Source organism: Lissotriton vulgaris, chromosome 12 (genome assembly GCF_964263255.1).
Source record: "Lissotriton vulgaris chromosome 12, aLisVul1.2, whole genome shotgun sequence".
NCBI lineage: Eukaryota > Metazoa > Chordata > Amphibia > Caudata > Salamandridae > Lissotriton > Lissotriton vulgaris.
This window is the reverse complement of record NC_141700.1, coordinates 597,448,322-597,473,296: the sequence shown is the minus strand read 5'-3', so window position 1 is coordinate 597,473,296 and position 24,975 is coordinate 597,448,322.

The following is a 24,975-nucleotide window of genomic DNA, read 5'->3' as shown; positions in this document are numbered from 1 at the left end:
GGTCTTATCCATCACTCAGTACTGTACCAGCCCCTAAACCATACATCACCAGCTGAACAGACTTGGAATGCTCAAAGCGATTTAACACATAAAGCTGGCCACTCGGCAGACTGCACTCTAGTCCAGCACTGCAAGTCCCAGTTAGCTACATTCTATGCGTGGCGCGTGCCACCTCACGATGGCACTCGGATACGAGATGCTAGTGACAAAGTCTATCCCAGCAGATCTTCCCGACCACTTCTTTCACCAAACATGCCTGCTCAGGACCATGAACTGTAAACCAAATATAAGACTGGATAACCCAGTGCAGTAACCATATAAATAGATCATGATCATATGAAATACCACAAAAAGACCGGCACAGTTTCCCAAAGCTTTGCGCATACCGAAAAAACGTGAAGTGCACAATTGTCTCAACCTAATATAAACTTATTTTGACTTGTACTTATGTTGGTTGTCAATTTACTTACACACTATTTCGCGACCTCCTCAGATGTGTCTGTAAAACGTACCTTTTGGCCTGAATTTGTGTCCTGAATTTTTACACTCACCGTCCTGAATTTGTACCCATGCCAGTTGGTCAGCCTAGTACTTCCCCTGGGCTGATGCCATCACTTTTACCAGAGGCAATAAACCAGTGTCTCCCCAAAATATGCAGAGGAAAAGAAGAGTCCTGGAAGGTCAATGCTTAGTTTTCCCTGACCAGTCAACAAATGAAACAGCAACCGGTTTGCTTACATTTCATTGCCTACTTGTGATATCCTGGTCAGAGAATAATACAATGAAAACCCTTCTGGGTGCAGTATTAGATCAGTGGGTGGAAAGTGATAAAAGGAACCTTGTCTATTAAAGTATATCAATAGACATAAATTAACCAATAAATTAATACGGATACGTTTCAAAGCGCCACACATGACCACATTTCACTTCAAAGTATTTTAAAGGTAATGCCTACTCATGACGAAGCACCCATTTCATGCTTGATGTTTAAATAAATGATGTCATCGATGTGTAGTACCGCGGTCGTGTTTGGGTGATAATTTTCATAACATTAATGAACGTTAACATTAGCAGAATAGTTGACTGGATTAATAGATTTACGGCAGAAATATATATGTGTGTAACTCGAAGGGCATTCTAAGCGTCTGTCTTGCTTTGCCCTCCCAAAATATCACTTTTACACGGTGGCTCAAACACGACAAAGCAGGAGACGTATAACACAACACCACCTAGAAAGGGGGTTTCACTTTACAAAATAAAACACATCATAGACTCTCTTTTTGAATAAGGCTTGGGGTTTATTTATGCAATGCTCTCTAACAGAAAGGCTTTCCCAGATGTCAAATGAGTAACATTCAAATATATATATATATATATATATATATATAATATATGCAATAACAACACACTTGGCAAATGCAACAGTTAAATGCATAAATATTAATATGAATAAATGAGCAACAAATAATACTGGACGTCCTACAAGAAATCAGAAAGATATATACACTAAATAAATCAAATGATTACTTTGGATGCGCACTCTGACTCAATCACACATCACAAAAAAACACCTCAACTGATTATAGCCGCTGGCCACACATCACAATAACATTAATCAAAACTCAAACACTTCACCTGGTGCAATCTTCATCCTCACTCACTCCAGACTGGGGACTTCTAGCCGAAGCCAGGAGCCTCAGCAACCAGATTCCTGTACTGAAGATGCATCCATCATTCAGACTCAAACAATCCCGGTTCCTAAGTCAACAACCCTCAATTTATAGTCTCAAAACACACTAGAAGGTTTGAGAGTCTTTCCTTCCACTCCAAGGAAGCTTACTGGAATTGGCCACCTTCCATGCAAGCATTCCAGGGCAAAAGGAGTTCCCACGTTCCCTCTACATTCTCACATGTTCCAGCCTCTATCTTAACAGAGCTTACGAAAGCCTTTGGTACATTCAACAATCTCTCCTAAAACAAAGCAACCTTGAACATGATTAACCCAAACAACTTGCAAACACTCTGGAGGCCAGTCTGTGCGTGCAAAAAAAGCTCAAGCAAGACAGAGTCAGAATTCAGGATGACATGAAGCCATGTCAAAGCCAATAGTAAGAACTTCATAATACTTTCCAATGTACAACACAATGCACATTTGTGCACCACTGCCTATAGAATCACATACTTCATCTCTCAATCGACAACAACATGCACATTTGAGCACCACTGCTCCTAACACTGCACTTCAAGACCAGAAAGTACATTACACACCCTTCTCTCTCTCATACTTTCTAATGCTTTTCCCAAACGTTTTGTTCTAGGCAAGCTGTTCTACTCTGTGACAGCTTCCACTTTAAGGCTGCAAGATTACACAAAAGGAAAAAGGCAGATGCAGGACATATATTCAGGCTAGGGTCGAAAGACAATTAAAATCATGGTAGTCAAAGTCATCTCGTGGCGTCAAACCATAAGAGTGCCTCTAGCACTACATCCTCCCAACATTGACAATTGTGTAACAAGACACAGAGTATTGCTACATGGTTGTCTGCTTTCTGTTGTGACAAGAGGAAGGACTCATGTTTTGATTTTTAAAAACCCGTTTATTTTACCTCCTTTCCAAAAACAAGACTTTTTCAGCTAGTTAGATTTACAGTCCGTCTTTGGGATTGCACAAGTTTTTTCCATGTTTACACACAAGACACAAAGATAATATTTCATGTAGATCGTACATTAAAGTTTGAAATTGGCCACCTCAACAAACATTTTAAGGGCATTTTTTTTATACTAATGCTGCATTGCCCTGTCGCGTTGATTCTTTCCCCCTCTCATGTACAAAAAAAGCCAAATGGTTCTCACATATTCAACCGCTTTTTGTCAATATTCTTTTGGCCGCAGGGCAAAATGGCTAAAAGTAAAGAAAATAAAATTGCTGTGACATATTGGCTATGTCATATCGCTTTTTTCTTTCTTTACTTTCAGCCATGTTGCACTGCGGCCACGCCGCTGTACAACATGGCTAAAAGCCATTTGCAAACCTTAAGGATATCGTATAGGCGAGACCTGTTGGCTTTGCCAGGGCTTTTTTTTTCTGATCTGTAAAGCATTAGCAAAAACATTGGCAAAGCCAATAGATCGAAATGGTGAGACCTACTATGATGCCAGCTGGCGACAGAATCTTAAGCCTGCAGTGAGATCTCTGCTCCCCTCCATCCTCTTCCAAAAGTATATATACAAAGCTTCATGCTAATAATTTCTCCGTAGATCTCCAGAAAGATCCTTTCCTTTCCTTTCACAGGAGGATGTTCAAGTGAATAACCACTTTCGTAAGTCCTGGTTCACATCAGTGCTTGACAATCTAGCTCTACTTAAGGTATCCTCTGTTTATCACTTTACCTTCCCCCTCTTTGGCCTACCGAAGCATTGGCTACTGATAAACAAGTGTGGAAGGACTTGAATCGTACATCGTAATAAAATTATGTTCTGAACCAAAAACCGATCATTTTCTTGAATTGAAAGGGACTAAAAAAAAATTAAAGGTTGCACTTTCATTTCTCTATACTGTCCACTTAGCCACAATGGATACCTCCACTTAGCGCACAAAATATGTTTGTCCCCAAACTCTAACAGGGCTGTTTGACTATTAATAGTTTGTTGACAGCTTTCTGTTCTTCTCCAGATTAGGGCCACACTCAAACAGATTTTTTTGTCTTTGTGCTAGAGTGTATTAATTAATATGTAAATAAACTCCGGGAAATCTGGCTGTCCTGTCGATCCTTGCAACTGGAGGTTTTAAAGCTATTCACTACTAGTATAGTTCCTCAACTATGCATCTTGATCAAATCTCCCTTTAAATCTAAGCTTGTCCCAGTGAATGAGAAAAACCTTGCTTTATCCTCTTAGTAAAGAAACCATACTTGGACATCTCTGTTTTAAGTATTTACAGACATATCCCTCTGCTACCTTTCACTGTTAAGGTAGCGGAGAAGGAAAATGCTTTGATCTTCTCTGTTTTTAGAGCATGTTCTCCTAAAATACCACTCAAGCTGGCTTTCAACTTTACTGTGGAAGGGAAATCTCAGTCAGGCAGTCAGTCAACTTTATTTCGGTGCGATGAACCATAAAAGTGCACAGCACAAAGATATGTTAAATACGTAAGCAATTCAGAGATATACAACGCACCCCAATGTCAGTATAAAATATTAAAAGGAAAACTCCAGTCATAATGCATCAATTAAGAATATGCTACCCCAAAAACTAAGATCAGAACCAGTGGGACAAAAACCTCAACAAGAGAAACATAGAAAAGGTGCTCCTGAGGGCTCCGCTATGTCACCCGGACTATTTATATTATTTTCTAATGAGGGCAGATCAGCGACTCTGTGGGATGGTTAAAATAAAATGCTCCTTCGGTCTTTATATAGAACAGATGAATTTTCTGTACTATGGAACTTTAGACCGTTGAATATCTCCCATCGTTTGCAATCATCATGAAAATGTTTTGGTAAAATCTTCTGACAATGAGGGTCCTTGTACCAGAGATTTAAACCCAGCATTCAAACCATTCGCGTACTCAGGAATATAAAAGGGAGGTACAACCGTAAGAGGGTTTTTTATAGAATGGCCCTAGTTGTAGACCTTGTTCAAACATTGTGCACCAATGGGTTAGATCATCATTGTCCTAACAATCTTGCCCATAGCGTTTTCTAATGATGAGGGCCCCCTAATAAAATTTACAGCTGCAGTGCAGATGTCAATGGAGGCCAATGAATACAAACATCTCATGCTTTTTTATATGTACATGGGTGTTGCTTTCTCAATAGAGGCAGCAAAAATATTGCTCTTGTTTGGTAAAGTGCACAAAATAATGTAAAGTGCAAAGTTTGGACCAGTTGTCAGAGGGACATGAGATAAGTTGATCTGACCACCCTCCTTGATGTGGAAATGCTGCCCAAAAGTGCACTGTGCCAACCGAAACCTTGTTGGGTAAAATCTATATTGTGATTTAGTGCTAACTACTAAGTAAAATTGTAAATGCTTAGCCGTAAGACTATGCCCCACAGGACACTTCATTTCAAAATGTTCCTGCGACTGCCGGTGACGATTGTTAGCACTGATAGAAAAGGCCATTTTATTGCTGTCTTTGGCTATTGAGGTCATATTCTGAGGGTTGTCATAAAAGTCCTGTAATCCAATTTCTAGCAGTGTACATTTCAGGTAATGAAACCAGAGAATCTTATCAACAGTAGAGACGGTCAGACAGTCCCCCATGATATCTCTCGAGAAGGTCCAAATCTTCAGATAGCCAAATCTTTACCCATAATAGCAGAGGAACAAGGCCAACAAGGTCCTTTATATAATCCAGCCCTAATTAAGAGTGCCAGAGGTTTGTGGGTGCACTTTTCGGTACAATCAATAGTCTTCTGATAAAATTATTCTCTACAATTTGAAGCTTATTGCTCCTGCTATACTCTCAAACGTCTGCCCTGTAAGTGGCGATGGATAGGCATTTATAGAGAGCTAATAGTTATTTTACAGGTTTTTGACCCAATTTGGCAGCAAACCAGAAAAGAGCATCCGAGGCTCTAACTGAATGCTGCTCTCTTAAGGTCAACAGAGAATCCCAAGTCAATTGAGCATTAAAAAGGTTACTCAAATACGAAAAACTTTTGACTTTTTCTATCTCTTTTCAAGCATCAGAAAAGTTTTTGATTTTGTAGACTTGGGACCACATACCATGATATACGATTTGTTAAAATTAACTTTTAAATCAAGTGAAGTCTCATTACTAGCTGTCCGTGACAAGCTTTGCATGGCTGCACTCTTAGACTCATTTTCTTCCATCTTTGTTGCTCCCTTCGGCATACTTATTTGTTCATTCAATCAGAACTTCATGTGTTACACAGATAACACTAAAATTATTTAGAATGAGCATGGGAACTCGGCTGAGGCTCAAAATAATTTTTGTAAATGACTGAAAGCTCTTTCAGAATGTATGATGCTTAATTGCCACTGCGTGGAGATGTGGCTGATCATACCTCCCAAATCATTCTGACTGTAGGCTGGTACCAAAGGAGTCTCTCCAAGTTGTGTTGGGAGTTTAGGTATAACTGAGAGCAATTCATACAGAATGTGAAGAAAGTGACATGCAGTCTGTCTCCCCCTTGGATATGTGACTGTATTCCAACCCACAATCTCCACATCAGAGCACCAGTAGGCTGGAAGCATTGGAGGGCCCCACCCTGGGAGGTAACTGAGCCTGTCCCTGGCCTCCCAGCATGTGTGAGGCAGAACAGTGATGTTAACTTATTTTTATTTTTATTACAAGTCTTGCCTCTTTTGGTAATGCCCTTAGGCTAACTTTGATTTTTTTTTGTATCCCTCCATTGTTCTGACGGACATTTTTATCATTTTTTTCAAGGGTTCAAATTACCAATCTCATTTTCTAGTTCTTATCATTTAATCTTGTTTTAATTATTATATTTGTTTTCTTTTTTCTACATTTATTAGACAGCCTCCTAATTTGTGGCATTTCTACCATGGATAAATCTTGTACTTTTAATTGTAACTGTGTTTTACCTAACGAGGCACTGACTTTTTGGGATTCCATTCTTGGTTCTCCTTATTTAGTCATCCTGAAGCTAACAGTGACATTTTGAACTAAAAGTATAAGTGTGTGTATTCACAAATATATACATGTAGATATGTAATGTGTGTGTTTGGCCAGGGCTAAAGCCTACATTTGGTTTGATGGAAAGGTGGCACCCTAGGAGCTTGACATCAGTGAAGTGGTCGGCGGAATAGTGACTGCAGGTGCTTGGGCACTCAGTTTGCTGGGGAACTGAGGGCAAGATGCAGGGTGTCAATCATCAGGGGTTTATAAAGCAGGCTACTCACCCGTGAGGGTCTCAAGGCGCTGGGGGAGGGGGAGGGTGCAGCTCCGGATCAGTCGAAGAGCCTGATCTTGAGGCACTTCCTGAAGGTGTGCAGAGTCGGGGAGTGTCTGATGATGACAAGAAGCTCGTTCCAGGTCTTGGCTGCGATGTACAAGAAGGCTCTTCTTCCTTCTCTGGTTTTGCGGATGCGTGGGCTCTCTGCCAGGGCGAGGTCGGCGGAGCGGAGGTTTCATTAGGGTACGTAGAAGGAGAATCTTTCATTGAGGTATTTGGGTCCGATGTTGTGGAGGGATTTGTTGGCGTGTGTGAGTAGCTTGAAGGTCACTCTCGTCTCGATGGAGAGCCAGTGGAGGTCTCATAGGTGCTGGGTCATGTGCTCGTGTTGTGGGGTTCCGAGGACAAGTCTGGCTGCGGTGTTCTGTATGGCTTGGAGCTTGTGTAGCAGGGTTTTGCTGATTCCTGCATAGAGGGCGTTGTCATATTCCAATCTGCTAGTTATGAGTGCGTGGGTGAAGTTTTTTCTGCTTTTGGGGGGATCCACTTGAACGTCTTGCGGAGGATGCGGATGGAGTTGAAACAGGTGGAGGTAACGGCGTTGGTCTGGGGGTTCAAGGTGAAGGAGGAGTCTAGGATGATACAGAGGTTCCGGGCGTGGTCCGTCGGGTGGGTGGGTGTCCGAGGGCAGGGGGCCACTAGAAGCTGTCCCATGTAGTGGGGGAGGGTCCGAGGACTAGGACCTCAGTCTTTTCTGAGTTTAATTTTAGGCAGCTGTTGCTCATCCAGGCTGCGACATCTTTCATTCCTTCTTGGAAGCTGAGTCTGGTGTCTTCGGGGTTCTTCATGAGGGAGAGGATGAGCTGGGTGTAGTCTGCGTAGGATACTATTCTGAGCCCATGCTGTCTGACGATGGCGGCGAGGGGGGCCATGTAGATGTTGAAGAGAAAGAGGCTGAGCGAGGATCCTTGGGGTACTCTGCAGTTGATCTCAGTAGCTTCTGAGACGAAGGGAGGGAGTCTGAGCCTTTGGGTTCCGCCGGAGAGAAAGAAGCGGATCCAGTTGAGGGCGCTCCCCTGTATGCCGGCGTTGTGGAGTCGGGCTGCAAGAGTCAGGTGGGAGACGGTGTCAAAGACTGCGGAGAGGTCTAGTAGGAATAGGGCCGCAGTGTGGCCCTGGTCGAGTAGCATGCGGATGTCATCGGTTGCGGCAAGTAGGGCGGTCTCGGTGCTGTGATTGCTGTGAAATCCGAACTGTGAGGGATCGAGGATGGCGTTCTCTTTGATGAAGGTGCTCAGTTGGGTGTTGATGAATCTCTCAGTGACTTTGGCAGTGAAGGGGAGGAGAGAGGAGGGCCGGTAGTTTTTCAGGTCAGTCTGGTCAGCCGAAGGCTTCTTGAGGAGTGGCTTGACCTCTGCCCGCTTCCAGTCACCGGTGAAGATGCCAGTGTCGAGGGAGGCGTTGAGGGTTCAGCCTATTTCGGGTGCTATGGCGGCGGCCGCTCTGTGATAGATGTGTGGCGGGCAGGGGTCCGTGGGGGCTCCTGAGTGGGTGTTCTTCATGTGTGGCCACAAGAGGGACTGATGGAGTGTATTCAAAAGGCTATGAATGCAACAGAGGAGGGATTGAGTGTCTCATGGAGCAGCAGAGGTGCATTGATGATATATGTTGGTAAGCAGAAAGGGTCATGAGACTGGCTGTCCTGCACAGGGCTTGGTTATCAGCTCTTAGCGCCCACTGAGTGGTCTTGGGGTGGGGGAGGTGGTGTGGTTGCTGCAGGGGGACAGTGAAGGTTGGTGATAGTTGACAAGGTCTCTAGGTCTACATTAAACAATGCTCATGATTAGGTAAGTTTTTCCTGGGCCTGCTAAGCGTCTCCTAGGTACCCTAAGGACTAGCAGGGAGTGACATATGTAGCCTGATTGTAGTGCGAGGGTGTTGGACTTGTCCTCTCTGCAGGGTCACATCCAAACTTTTGGCCTTCTCCCCTCCTGATTTCATAATTAGTTTGTGTTTTTGGCATTAGGACTCTGTGCACTTTAGCACTGCTAACCAATGCTAAAATGCTTGTGATCTCTCCCTAAAACATGGTAAAATTGGGCTACACCTGATTGGCATCCTTAATTGACTTGGTTGTCTCTAGTATGTAGTACATGTACACAGGGCCTCTAAATTAAATGCTTCTAGTGAGGCTGCAACACTGATTGTGCCACCCACTAAAGTAGCACTCTAAACATATTTCAGGCCTGTCATTGCAGAGCATGTGTGTGCAGTTTTAAACTGACAATTCAACCTGACAAAATAAACCTTTTGCCAAACCTAAAGCTTCCTTTTAGGGCATATATGTCACCCTTAAGGTAGGCACTGGACAGTCCACATGGTAGGGTGCATTGTATTTAAAAAGGGGGACGTGTTTTGTTTTTTAAGGTTTACAAGTCCTGGTAGTGAAAAATCCCAAAATGTCTTATTCTGTACTCTATGGCCTTTCTTTACCATGGGATACTATTGGGTTACCTTATAGCATTTCATAAGTGTCAACGTTTGATTGGGAGGCGGTAGAAATGTCATGTTTGGACTCAAATGAATTGTAATTTAAAATTCTCTTTAATAGTAAAGTCAGAAATTATATTTTTGAAAAATGGCGCTTTTAGAATATTGGTATTTTCATGCCCAAAAGCTTCTAAGTCCTTCTAGTAGTTTCCAACTGCCCGGGCCTGTTAAGAGCTTCCACATTAAGAATGTGTATTGGACCCAGACAACAAACAATTGGGGACTAAGTGTGGGCAGGATGGGCCATCCTGACAGAATGGTTGGGGATGAAGCTGCTCCCTGACCCACTTAACATTTCAAAGGGCTTACCTTCAGCACGCACAAAGGAACCCAACACTAGTCTTTAGCCACTCAGGACTTCTTGGACCCTTGGCAGGGAAAGGGAAAAACTTTCCATAACTAGGTGTGGGGTTAGCCTATTACATTTCCAGACTTCAAAGGATGGTACCAGGTATAAATATTGGACCTTCTGAGCTACTCCTCATGGTCCTTGCCTTACAGAGGACATCAGAAGGGCTGTCTCGAATCCCCAGAGGACTGCCGTGCTGCTTGAGGCCTGCCATGTACTTCAGAGAGCCACCCTGCTGCTACTAGAGGACTGCCCTGCTGCCTGAGATGTCCTTATACCATCAGAGGACTGCCCTACTTCTTGAGGCCTGCCTTTCCACTTGAACCCAGGACTGCCAGACTGACTCCAAGGGCTAATTGGCTGACCTCCTGTGTGAGGTACAAAGACATAACAAGCTCCAGACACCTTGAACCCTGCACCTGGTCTCTGCTGGAGTGAGTCCTGATTCCCCAAGTGGTGCCCCTCCAGTTCTGGATCCTTGGTGGCGGTGCTGAAGGTGCTACTCCTGGCTTCCCTAAATGTTGGGACTTATAAAACATTTTACCAAAAAATGGCTTGAGAGCTGACAGAAGACCCAGACCTGCTTGCCAAACCGCACAGGGTGCATTGCCGGTCAGCCTGAATCCATGGTAGGTCCCACTAAGTTCTTCTCGGCAGCAGAAAATCATTTTCAGCAGGACCTATTACCGAAGGCATCAAAAGGTAGAAATCTTAACCATGACTCCATCGAGAGGCTCCACTATGACAACACCTTAACCTTTTACACCACCAGTTGTCTTGCCGCCTGAACTTTACCTTAAAAGGAACTTTTCTACAAAAATTCTTTTAAGTTCAAAGTTTAGTTGAGACTCGGCCTAATCCACCTTGTGTAGTTGAATTATGCTCCATTATAGTCGGCCTTAAATTTTGACTTTGCCCCGGTCTCACACAACTAGATAACCGCAATTGGTGCTTTGATCTGTTACGCAGTATTTTTCATGTAAAACTTAAAAAAATCATAACTCTGGTTCTACTGATTGAATTTAATCTGTTGTGGTGTCCTTTTATTTATTACATTTTTCTCTATCTTGTTAATTTAGCATGGGCTTTTTCTTGTGTTGTTTTCACTTTATTACTGTTTGTGTGCTGCTAAAAATACTTTACATATTGCCTCTAAGTTAAGCCTAACTGCTTTTGTGCCAGGCTATCGGAGGGTTAAGCACGGGTTTATTTAGTGACTTTTCTAGGTCACCCAGACGAGGATGTTTTTTTCACATAGTTTTATATAGCGCAAACTTGACCCAAATCGGGTATCAGAGCGCTTTTCATAGCACCAGTTGCATTACATGAGGACGCATTTATTTTTGTTAGGCACGGGGAGATTACGTGATTTGCCCAGAATCACAGGGGCGATCCCGCTGGTGAGTGAGTGGTGTGCGACCCCACCCCCTTTTGAAATGTTTCAGAATCACAGGATGTTCAGTGTTATTGCCGAGACTCTAACCCAGTTCCCCAGATTCGAGGATGACCTCCCTAGCTGTTAGGCCAACTCCTCTTTCCGGATTGTGGTTGCTGCTTGAGTAGGGTTTTTACCCCCTCATTAAAAAACCCAATTTCTTGTGTATGTCTATGTCTATGAAAAGGCAGAGTACATGTGGCTGGGGTTTGGCCAGCTCTGAGAGCAGCAACAGAGTCAACTTGGAGGTGACTTGAGGGTGAATAATGGTCAGTAAAAGCTGAGTGACCGCTAAGGGTGTTTGATGATCGATTGTTGCTACCAGAGAACTACCCAAGAGCCAGACGAAGGTGTTTTAGGACTGGCAAATTTCCTTTTGTGGTGGCTCAGGATTAGCAAGAAAGTGGTGTAGCTTGGGGTTTCTTAGGGTTCCCTGAGGGTCTTTATGGGTTGGCTGAGTGTTGGTGAGGGCTAGATAGTGTGTCTGACAGCTAGGTGACCTAATGTGAAGACCAGCTAGTCTCCTTGGTGCTACTATAAGACGGATGATGGTAGGCTGAGGGCCCTTTTAACAGCTGAGGGTGAATGAATGCATGCTGATGCACTCCAAAGACTCAAGAGAACATGCTCTAAAGCATTGCCAATGAGCCACTGGAAAAGCCGATAATTCCCAAAGGAGAGAACTATTGGCTTTGTCAGTTCTGGTTTATTTTAATCAGGGGAGCCTTGAAATAAAAAAATATGAAGACCACTGATATAGTGTGACCCCTAGGCCTGATGTATTTGGACTTGAGTTCTTTTTTGAAGCCACTGCATATGACCATGGCAGCCATTCTTCAAAGGATGCACTTGTTTGTTGGTGATGCCTGGAAGTAGTGACACAGAAGTAGTGGAGCAGGTCACAGTTATTTGCCAGTAATAGTTTGTACTGAAGAGTTCAAGTAATGGCTGTATTTGTCAAATAGTATATGTCTGATCGTAAGGGTCTCAGATTAAATTGCTATAATCAGTTGCCTTTAAGTAGGTCAAATACAGATAAAGGATGTCTCAGCTATCTCAGAGAGACAGTGGAGAAATGTCACTCAATGCTGTGAAACTTGTACAACAATTAAGTAATGTAAAGAGGCAAGTACGGTTATATCTAGTGTCTAGGAATGAAAATGCAAACCCCTAACAACATATGAATGAGATGAGGAAGCATTGCATACAGATTTCTTTCTAAGGACTTAAACTAAATTTCCTCCATTTAAAAAAAATAATAATTCGAGTAAACTGGCCATGGTTTTTTACTTTGTGCAGAAAATCTATCACGGATGCTTAAACACAAAAATTGTCTCTGTTCCAAATTGAGCAATAGATTTGGAGTAAAATATCTATCACTTTTGGAAGGTGCAAAGTTGGATTGAATTCTCTGTTCATGGTAGGTAGAGATACAACAAGAATTTGCAATGCAATCAGTCAAACCTTTGGGACCTTATAATTATTTAGCGATGCAGCATTACTGCAACGTAGCTTCGCTCACATGTATTTTCACCACAATGGACATCCCCAGTTGATTGTAATCTCAACACAGGAAAGATCCAACGGCTTCCTGTGATTTTATATATATATATATATATATATATATATATATATATATATATATATATATATATATATATATATATATATATATAGTCTCTATTGACAAATGCGGTAGCCGAAACGCATCTGAGTGTGTGTTAACCCAATAAAGAACTTGTTGGGTATGTTCCTGCGAGTGCTGTGTACTTTATGGTGCAAAATAGCTAAGGTCCTGGAGATCAGCGTGGTGTCCGTCATCCCGCATACGAAGCACCCGGTCGGGAGTGAAGGAAGCCAGACGGAAAGTGAGCTCGCAATATATATATATATATATATATATATATATCCAAACAATTTACCGTCTTTGCTTTGCAGACAGAGAGTCGAGGCCCAGATTAGCTTTTAAGTGTTTTTATTCCGCAACACTAGCACTCAACGCGTTTCGCAGCCTCCGCCGCTTTCTCACGAGTGAATAGCAGTGTAATACAATAAAGTTTTATACAATAACAAAAAAGGCTCATCATGTGACTTTTCAAGTGAAAGTGAAAACATACTCTTGTGTATAAATGTCTCATTTTTAACTTTTTTGCATACTTTGTCACGAGTAGGTTAAATTAACTAAACATAAGCGTAAAACATAATACGTTATTTAGCAGTACATTTCGGGGAATTTCAGTCCGTTTACCCTTCACGGACTACTGCTCCCACAAGTCAGTGTTTTTAGAGGTTTACTCGCCCTTCACGATAATTGTTTCTCCTGAATTTTCTTCATTCAGAATTACAACTACAAGTTTACATAAATTATGGCTATATCATTGCCGAGTATTATGCATTCATTTGCGCAGTGCTGTGCTGACGGACGGTTTAGCATTTCATTTGCTTATGAAAGCTTTGGCCCCGTTCCTTTACGCGGGACTAGATTTGAGTTGCTCCACTCATTCTGCACACGCTGTGACTACACTGATAATTTTACAGTGGTATTGGCTTCATGCATAAAGCCCCAGTGGGCTGATCCGCTGAATACTGCTGCGCGCACTTTATCCTCACGCGCAGCAGTATTCAGCGGATCAGCCCACTGGGGCTTTATGCATGAAGCCAATACCACTGTAAAATTATCAGTGTAGTCACAGCGTGTGCAGAATGAGTGGAGCAACTCAAATCTAGTCCCGCGTAAAGGAACGGTGCCAAAGCTTTCATAAGCAAATGAAATGCTAAACCGTCCGTCAGCACAGCACTGCGCAAATGAATGCATAATACTCGGCAATGATATAGCCATAATTTATGTAAACTTGTAGTTGTAATTCTGAATGAAGAAAATTCAGGAGAAACAATTATCGTGAAGGGCGAGTAAACCTCTAAAAACACTGACTTGTGGGAGCAGTAGTCCGTGAAGGGTAAACGGACTGAAATTCCCCGAAATGTACTGCTAAATAACGTATTATGTTTTACGCTTATGTTTAGTTAATTTAACCTACTCGTGACAAAGTATGCAAAAAAGTTAAAAATGAGACATTTATACACAAGAGTATGTTTTCACTTTCACTTGAAAAGTCACATGATGAGCCTTTTTTGTTATTGTATAAAACTTTATTGTATTACACTGCTATTCACTCGTGAGAAAGCGGCGGAGGCTGCGAAACGCGTTGAGTGCTAGTGTTGCGGAATAAAAACACTTAAAAGCTAATCTGGGCCTCGACTCTCTGTCTGCAAAGCAAAGACGGTAAATTGTTTGGATTAAATGGGGTGTGGCGAAACCCCGTCGAGGCCCGCCACAAACGAAGAGGCGCCGGCATGATCTTCGCTAAGCTGTTTGGATATATATATATATATATATATATATATATATATATATATATATATATATATATATATATATATATATATATATATATATATATTCCAGTTTAGTGGCTGATGCCATTATTAGCTACTTTACTGTTTTTACTTGTGCTTCTGTGATTAAAAGAAAAATATATATATATATATATTTTTCTTTTGATGATTTAGTGATTAAAAGAAAAGAAATATATATATATATTTTCTTTTAATCACAGAAGCACAAGTAAAAACAGTAAAGTAGTTAATAATGGAATCAGCCACAAAATTGGAATGCACCTAGATAAAATACTTTGGCTAATCACAGGTCTGCAATATGGGAGGTGGGAAAAGATTACTGGGTAGGATAGCTCGGCAAGTTACACTAATATAGAAGTAACCAATAAGCTTTTAATAAGCGCCGCAACTGACACATTCAATAGCTTTTGCTGCTTAACCTCGTAAGGATGAGAGTCCCAGTCAACAGTGCTAATAAGAAAGATTTAAGCACTTCATCACGTAAATCAAGGTCAAACCAAGGTCAAACTCGGCCCGCAGACACAGTAAAATTAAAGTAACAAACTTTTTTGGAACGCTTTATTAAGTGTGTATGTTCTCTAGGAAATTAAATATTTTTCAAAAGCTAGCAGACATTTACCAAATGTAATTAAAAACTTTTGTTTTACAGTCATTCTGAACAATGTGTGCTGTGCACATTACAAATATGTTGATTTCAGTATAGGCAGTGCATGGCAATTCACAGGCATAAGCGAGCAGTAAGATAGCTCAGCAAGTTATACAAATAGAACAGCACGCAAGAAAGTTTCAGTTAGTTGCAGGACTTAGTAATCTAATGCTTTTGCTGCTTAACAATAAAAGAATCAAAGTGCAATATCAGTCAGTCAGTCAGTCAAACAAGCTTTATTCGGCGATTGTCATAAAAGCAGTACATTAAAACAATTCATGCAATAGAAAAAGAGATAAAATTCACACAGAAATACTACAAAAGCTAAAATCCATCAAGATGAGAGAATTTCATCAAAACTAAGTACATCAGGAATCATAAAATCAATCATAGAATTACTTATTCCTTTAAACGTTTGCTTCTAATGACCCATGCCCATCCCAAAAATTTGGCAACTGCTATGTATATTAGGGGGCTGGGATTTGTGCAGATAATTCTAAGCGCCAATAGTCCACTCCGAGTGCCCAACAGTTTACCCATTGGACGTAACCATGCTCTACGCGGGGAGGAATATGCTTGACATTCGAAGAGCAGGTGGCAAAGTACAATATAGAAATGTAAATAAAGATATGTAAAAATACCAGTCACTTCACTTAGCAGTGAGAAGTAAGCCTAACAAGCTGGTAGAGCTGGGGCATAGACAGCAACAAAATTTTGCAAAGCGATTGAAAATAGTTTGGAATTCTATGTCGGGGGGGGGGCAAAAAGGAAACCGGAACAGAACTCAAAGTAAAGCAAATACATAAAGGAGTAAAGTGTGTTACTTTTCGACAATCAAAATCACATTCAAAAAAACATCAGATGGAAACGCATTTTAAATACGAATAATTTGAGTTATTTGTTAAGGTCAGAAACAATGCAACTTCTCAAAACTGCCAAGTATATCAACGTTTGCAAATCTGCGCATAAAGCTTGCCCACAGAAACATTTTTTGAGCTGATTTCGCCAGCAAACATTTTTGAGGTATACTTTTCATGCAAAAAGATATTTTTTCAGTCTCTGCCTAGAACAACATGGTTTTTGTGGGGTTAGTCACAATCAGTGTTTTTTTTTTTATTTCAACAATTTTTATTAGCAAATTTTCATATATACATACAGTACAGTGATAGCATTGCCTCGCGGGCTCCGTAGGGGTTACAACGGGCTTGGCGGGCTACATGGTGGGCGTATATCACTCGATCGATTGTATATGTATGCCGTTGAGTCTTGTTGCACCCTTGTACAAAAATAAAGAGATGAAGAGAAGAGGGTGAAAGGAAAAAGAAGTGGATAACTGCATATCCTAGACTGAACTTGACTAGCACTAGTAAAGGAACAGAGGAAAACTCGAGCAGATCCCAAATTATCTTTGCGATTATAAGAATGTCAAAACAGCCACCATCCATCACACTTCTGAACCTCAATGCCCCTGCCAGGACTGCCTGCCGCCCCCTTCTCTGCCAGCTGCACTGGCTTCCTATACGCGAGCGGGTTAAGGTCAAAGTCTGCTGTACCATCCACAAGGCTTTATTTAATCTTGGCCCCGCCTACCCCTCCGAGAAAATTACACCTTATCTGCCTTTCAGTTCCCTCAGCTCGGGATTTAAGTCTCTTCTTGTTGTTCCTCTAGTAAAGAAATCTAGATTGGGTGGGAAGGCTCTTTCCCATCTCGGTCCCCTATACTGGAACAAACTTCCTCTGCATCGAAGACAATGTTCAGACCACCTACAATTTAGAAAGCAGCTTAAAACCACTCTTTTCCGTCTGTGATGTTGTAATTCAGCCTCATGTTTTACCGAACATCCAAAGCGCAGATATACCCCTTCGGGGGTCGATTCAGGCGCTATATAAACAAACAAACATGCAGAAAGAACGCGAAGAAGGTCAGGTCAACTATGGGATGAATGGATAGATCCAATGAAAGTAGATGGATGACTGAGTTGAAGGGTGGGTCACTCCTGGCTTGACTGATGGGTGAATGCATGGATAGGTGGACAAGTAGATGAATCAAAGAATGTATGAGTGTATGGATGTTCAAGTTGTTAGATTAATAGTGTATATGATAATGTGTAAATGGATCAGTAAATGCATGTGTGAATGGGTGGATGAGTAGGTAGGTGGATGGATGGATGAATAAGTGATGGGTAAGTTTGTAGAAGGTTGTAAGGTGAACTTATTAGTGCCTTTTTTGGCTGATCATAAGCCTAATTGTTGTGTGGGTTCCCAGTTTTTATTGTTCATTCCACTATTCAAATATATCAAATATAGCCTACAGCAAGCATGAATACATGTTTTCTCACATGTGTTTTGACAGCGCCTACATTTACTGCATCAGTGTCTGTGATTTAAATCGCATATCTGTACATAGAAGAGCACCCCCTGGAAAACCAGCGACACAGAGTCCAGTCACACAGTCGCGATTTCAAATGCACCACCATCATGCACAACTCTGAGTGTCTCACAATGGGAACTGTGCTGTAAACGACATTGGGATACTTTAAGAGTGCACATTCTGCTTTAGAGAGCCAGCAGCACAGCAGGGTATTTAAAGGGCTCCATTCCAAAGAATGTCTTGCCACAGCATGCAGCACTATGGTGCTTCAGATAGAAGTAAATAAAGAAGTATGAGGCCACTAAAAAGAAACACATGTAGGAAGCCTGATGTGTTATTATTTTTTTTAAATATAAGCAGAAATGTGCCATGTAATCCATTTAAAACATTAAACAAAGGCACGCATAAAGCAAAGAAATACGCATAAAACAACAAATATTAGAAAATCAAAAATCCAGAGGCCACTGAAAACAAACAAATGCAAAAAGCCTGGTGTGTGTTTTTTTTAAAAAACATAAGCATATTTCCGGGCGGCCGTGATAACTAAACCTGGTGTATCACCGTGTAAATAAATGAAATGTACCCATAAAGCAACAAATAATACTGCAGCAGTAATAATGCACCAGACTACTCGTAGGGACTGTGTGCGTGTCGCTGTGCAGCAATACTCTATGGGACTAAACTTCTCAGGAAAGGTGGGACATGCACCCACCATTAGTAGGCTACAATTTTTAAATGGCACACAAAAGTCAATCCAAAACGTGGGAGGAGTCCGACCCCACAAAGTACAGACAACATATTGCCTAACAGTGCATGCACTGTCTAGGCTCGACCTAAAAAGGACACGTTATGCTGTAAGATGCTTTCTGTAAGCATAATAGCATGGCGTTTTGCTCTCAAGGGGAGCAATAGCTACTGCTGTGAAAGTGGAATTTTCTCAGATTGCTGAAGGTCATCGTAAAAGCTCTTTCTGTCTTTCAAAAGAACTGTACACAGTCTTTCTGCATCACGACATATTTTGCTAAGTAGTTTCAGAAGTCAATGTCCTTGTCTTCTCATTTGTTTTGTCGCTGTTGTATTTTAAAAACTGCCCATTCCAAACAGTAGATAGTTTCTTCTTATTTTATAGCGGTTCTTGTGCAAGTATTGTATCTGGTTAGTTTCCTACCTCCATACCCACTCACCCAGCTTACTCACTTTGGAAGAAATGCTTTAACCTGACCTCCAGACTGCTGTGGAGGCAAATCTGTGTGTGAACTGAATGTGGAACTGCGGGCTCCTGAGGTCTTCTCCCAGGAGGAGCAGGTTGCTAATCTCAAATAGTGTCACCTGCAGCATTGCACCATGAAGGCGGAGTTTCCAATAAACGTTGCTTAAAAAAACAATGGGTGCCTCTAAGACTCTGGGAAAAGATGTTTTTTTTAAGGGTAATTAGTCTCCTCAGATTTCTTCCTCTGTCCTCTCATTACGAAAAGTAATTGAAGTGAGAGCTGCCTCAGCCTGCGTCTATCGCATCATTGGGGGGGGTCAGGCTGGATTGGTCATTGGAAATGCCTGCCTTTGTTCCTTAAAGCTTGAAGAAGTTGCAGGCTCAGGCTTTGCAACACAAGAATGCAACATGGCGTTGGTGACCAACCAGGGCCTGGAGCTGCACAGACTTCTGAACCCCTTCCTATGAAGGCAGCCTGTCATCCAGAGAGTCTTCCATTTCTCCATCCCCTTCCTTGGTGCCTGATCTGAGTACTCTTTTGCGATCTCTGTCCGGATGATAACTCTTGTTGAACACAGCTTCTACATGAACACCCTTTAAACTCTCCGCTTCATGTCCCCATGTAAAAAGCATGTGCACACTGCTCCAACACATTCCAAGTATGTAGCTGGTCATCCTCTGTCCCATGACCCATTGCTAGCATTCTTTCACTGTTCCAATAACTGAGGCTACCTCCATCCACTGTCTCCATGCAAATCCATATCTGACGGTAACCTTGGCCTCAGAGTCGAAACCAAAGGGGATGATGGACGGAGTGTTGAACATTGCAAGCACTCTCCCCCAGTCAACTGATCTGAGTTTAATCCATCATCATTCTTTATCTCACTCCGCCAGCCCAGTTCAGACATGGCCGTATGCAAATCAGTCTGACCCTGTGCCTCATGGAAACAGTCCAGCCCGAACTGCTAAGCCATGTCTTCCCTGGACCGGAAACAAGCTTCCTGGGACCGGTTTCGGGCTATGGGGTGATGGATTAAACCCAGATCACTTGACTGGGGGTGAGTGCTTGCAATGTTCAACACTCCGTCCATCATCCCCTTTGGTTTATCCCTGGTCAAGCGCCAGCCACAATCCATTGCATGATGAACCACACAAAGTTTCTACATTAACTTGGGCTTAACCCTGGGTCGCTTGGCACAAAAAGCAATCAGGCCTAACTTCGAGGCAATATGTAAAGTATTTATTTGCACACAAACAGTAATAAACTGAAAGTACAACACAAGAAATCCCACACCAGTTTAGAAAAATCTAGTATTATAGAGTACATTTTAATAAATTATTTGACGCCGAAATGACAAAAATCCAGTCATTAGAACCGGAGTTATGAATTTCCAAAGATTTTTATTGAGAATAGCCTCAAAAAGCACAAAGCGCCAACTATGGATATCTGGTCTCGCTGCACTGGGTCAAAGTCACAAGCTCAGGCTGACTGCGGTGGAGCGCAAGTCAGCTACTGTCACTATATTATTCCTGCTTAAAGTTTACCTTTTCAAATTAGTGCCAAAAGTCCTGTTTGCAATGGAGGGGCCTTCAAGGAGTAGGGAAAGGACTGCGGGAGGCTGTTGGAGTAGCCCAACGAGTCGGCCAGATGTTGCTGGAACACCATGTTGGAGGCCCCAGCAATTGGTTGGTGATGTAGCATGAAGAGACAGCTGCCGGAGCTTCACATTGAACGGCGGTGAGGTCTCAGCACGAATGGGCCCGTTGACAATGAGCTCAAAAACTTCAATATAGCTCTTTGAGGCCACGCCAAGGGTCCAGGACCTCAGGGGTACCACTTAGGGGTCAGGAATTCACTTCAGCTGGGTACAGGTGCATGTTCAGTAAGTTAGGGATCCCTTTACATCCCTGAGTCTCAGATTAGGAGGCCATCAGACTTGCCCTTGGAGTCACTCTGGTAGCCCTGGGTTCAATATGAAGTTGCTGGTCCAGCTCTATCCCAGGCAAGAGGACAGAAGTTCAGCAATGCAGCATGGCAGCAGTCCTTTCAGTGGCACATCAGCCTCTCTTCCTGGCAGAGTCCAGAGGTCCAGGACTATACTAAAGAGTTGGTGTCAGAGGTCCCCTTTTTATACCATGGTGCCCTCCATCTGGTATGTGGGTGAAGCTTATAGACAGTGGTTATAAAGTGCATGAAATTTCCTGACTCCACTTCCCTGGCTCCAAGCTGGCTGTAGTGACAATGTGGAGGTGATAGATCCTTTGTGTGAGGGCAGAGAATTCCCTATTCAAGTGAGGCTGCACTTAGCTCTGCCCCTCCCATCATGCCAGCAGATGGCCCATTAAGGCACACCTAATCCCTCTATTGTGTGACTGTCTGAGAGGAATTCACAAATTCTGTCACTTACACTGTCATGTGTCTCAAGAGAGGCCACAGGCACAAAAGGGCAGGAAAATGCCAACTTTCTAAAAGTAAAAGACACACACATGATGGACGAAATTCAGAGCAAATCTGACATTCACCCCCAGTCAATAGATCTGGGTTAAATCCATTGCTCTTTTGCCCACCGTACCACCCCAGTTTAGACCCAGCTATATGCAAATCAGTCTTGACCCTGTGCCTCATGGGAATAGTCCAGACCGAACTGCCAAGCCAGGTCCTCCCTAGACCGGAAACAAACACCCTGTGACCGGTAGCGGGGCATCACCCCTCATCACCCAGGCTTGAATCCAGTGGCACAGTGAGCCCGGGCCCACATCTGGGCATACCCTGTGTACTTAGGGCGAGAAAGCAAAAGATACACAGATGATGGACGGAATGCAGAGCAAATCAAAAATTCACTGCCATTTAGTAAATCTGGGTTAAATCCATTGTTCTTTTGCTCACCATGCCACCTCAGTTTAGACCCAGCCATATGCAAATCAGCCTTGACCATGTGCCTCATGGGAACAGTCCAGACCAAAGTGCCAAGCCAGGTCCTCCCTGGACCGGAAACAAGCATTCCAGGACTGGTTTCGGGGCACCACCCCTCATCAGCCAGGCTAGCTTGAATCCAGTGGCACAGTGAGCCCGGTACCCACATCTGGGCATACCCGGCGCCCTTAAGGGCGAGAAAGCAAAAGACACACAGATGATGGATGGAATGCAGAGAAAATCAAACATTCACCCCCAGTCAATAGAACTGTGTTAAATCCGTAGTTCTTTTGCTCACCATACCACCCCAGTTTAGACACAGCCAAATGCAAATCAGTCTTGACCCTGTGCCTCATGGGAACAGTCCAGACCGAACTGCCATGTCAGGTCTTCCCTGGACCTAGACCTGAAGGCGATCGGCCATTGCAGGCTCTCATATGACAGCATAAGCATAAATCTATCATTTGTAAGGCTGGCTTAGATAGGGATGATATGCATGGGCCCAGTAGCTACGGTATGCCCAGCGTTTGGTCCTCATAACCAGCAGTAGCAGTAAGAAGAGCAGAGGGTTAAAAGTAGATTTAAAATCACTGCCCACTATAATGGCAGCCTCTCTGCCAGGCTTAGGTAGCAAGTCTCTCAGTAAAGTTAAAACGGGAGAGCCTGAGGTTTTTGTAGTACTTCTGTTATAAACATCAAATAGAAACAATGTTTTCTCACGCCAATATGAGATGATTTTTAGTCCAAGAACATCAGGCGAATCTTTGCTCAATTGTCTCACGAGACAGTTCAAGGAAATGCTAAGCCATATAGTAAGGCCACCTGAGGGCCTACCTCAGCTGCGGCCGGTGCAGGTAAGAGTGATGGAGCGGGTGATGGGAGGATTCAACATACAACGAGGATGGAGAATAACATTTTAAAAGAGAAAAACACGTACCTTGCGTTCACCGCATTGCTGAATATGCGATGCAGTGAGTGCTAGGTGAGGGGTTTTCTTCGTTTTAAAATGTTATTCTCCCTCCTCATTGATGTCAACATCCTGTCCCCCTGCCCCACCGCTCTTACCTGCACCGGCCACAGCTGTCCTACCTGCCGGGGATCTACGGACCAGATCAAAAATCGTTTTGAAGCCATGCCTATGTGATGGCTCTATTTCCCAGTTTTCTTGAAATAGGTTGACATCCCTGGAATCAATGTAGGACCCCCAGTCTGTTTGCAAGCTCTTGCTTCTGAGTCCTGCAATATTCCAAGATATTATGGATAAATTACTAGGCTTGATCATGAGGGCCTCTATGGCCAATGCATACCCCCTGGATTTTTGAAAGGGGGCAGTGTTTTAGCAGGGCGAGAATAATGAGACAAGTTACAAATGTTTTCGGGGTTTTCGATTGACATTGAAGCCCCTAGGGGCACTCTGCACAGTTATACTCGAAGGGGCAAGAGTCCCTAGTGACTCCATTCACACTGCCAGTTTTAAAGAGGGTTGGGAGTGGCGCTCTTCTTCATCTGGACAGATGGAATACGGGGCTTGAACTGAGTGAGTGAGATGGGTGGAGGGAGGGTACATGCCTCTAGTGCCTGCAAACCATTTACAATGGACAGATGTTCGAATTGCAACTTAACACAATCTGAGTTGTTACATGTGGAAGGAAGTGGGATGGATTGGATAATACCTGAGTGATCACACTATACCATTTCCTAACCTACCTAATCCAATGAACGACTTTGATCATCAGGGAGGCCTCATCCTCCCTGGTGTGCGCTTACAACTTTGGCAACGCAGGACTCCATGGGGCACTTTATTGTTCTGTGGTAGCCAGCCAGAAGTCGTTGAAGGGACTGCTTCCTGGGGCCCTGTGATTTCTGGACCTTGTGGTCCCGGTGATGTTAGGTGCGAGCAAAAAACAATGCGGTAACCCCCATGCTGCGGGACTCTGTGGTGCGCTTTATAGTGCTGTGGCGCGGCCGGTTGGAAGTCGTTGCAGGGACCTCCTCCTGGGGCCCTGTGAATGCTCGTCCTTGTGGTCCCAGTGATGTCAGGTGCGGGCAAACAATGATGTGGTCACCCACCTCAATAATCCAGTTTCTTATATTGTGTAGAAAAATACCAGTATCATTGAAAAGTTCAATGTCTCATGAACTGCAGCACTTCTTTTGCCATCCACTAGTATCACGAAGCAAACATTGGCATAGCCAATAGGTTTTGCCTATGCAAAATATATTCGCTATGTCAATGTTTTTACATATTGCTCAGCAGTTAAGCTTTTGTGCGACATGGTTTAAAGGAAAAAAAGTGCTATGATGTGGTCAGCATTGACTGAGTCATAGAGCTTTTTTTCTGTAAGCCATATTGCACAGAAACTCAACTACTGTGCAATATGTAAAAAAACATTGCATAGGCGAAACCTATTAGCTTTGCCAGTCCTTGTTTTGGATGGTGACTGGTTATTTATTTTGGGGGCAGCCTTAAGTTAAAAGAATATGTCCACCATTTTAAATACACAGCATCCAGCCCTCTGAGCTGTTTGGGCCTACCTAAGGGTAACATAGATGTATTGAAAAGGAAGGTTTAGGCCTTGCACAAGGTTTGTTTTGCCAAGTCAACATGGCACTTTAAAACTGCACACACAGGCTGCAATGTGAGATATGAGGCAGTTTTAAAGGCTTCCTACATGGGTGGCAAAATAGGTGCTGCAGGACCACTAGTAGTGGGAAAGTTACCGAAGTCATCCGAAGGTAGCTATAGGTAGGACCTAGTATTCATAGGAAAATCTGTTTTTGACTTACATATAACTTTGGCAGCGTTTGATGAATTTTTACGAACTTTCCCCCCAAAAAGAGGCCACCTTAAATCGGCCTGGGGAGGGGGTGCCACGTGGCCTCCTGCCCCATTGAATTTTGGCTGGGGTCTCTGGAGCCATAATTGGCCTGGAGAAGGGGGGAGGGTGGGCGTGCCCCCTCCCCCATTGAATTTTTGGCCAGGAGATGGGGTCCCCCGGAGCCAAAATCACACCCGGGGGCTCCATCCCCAACACAAAGCAAGTGTGTTTTCTGTGCAATTCCACATCGAAAGACGATCTGAAATCCTCAGTGGAGATGGATGCATTGTTGATCTATTGGAGCACAATCTGTAGTGACTGCGCAGTGGGTTCTTTCTTGACCTCTCCTGGTGAGAGCAGAGTCCATGGTTCTACCTTTA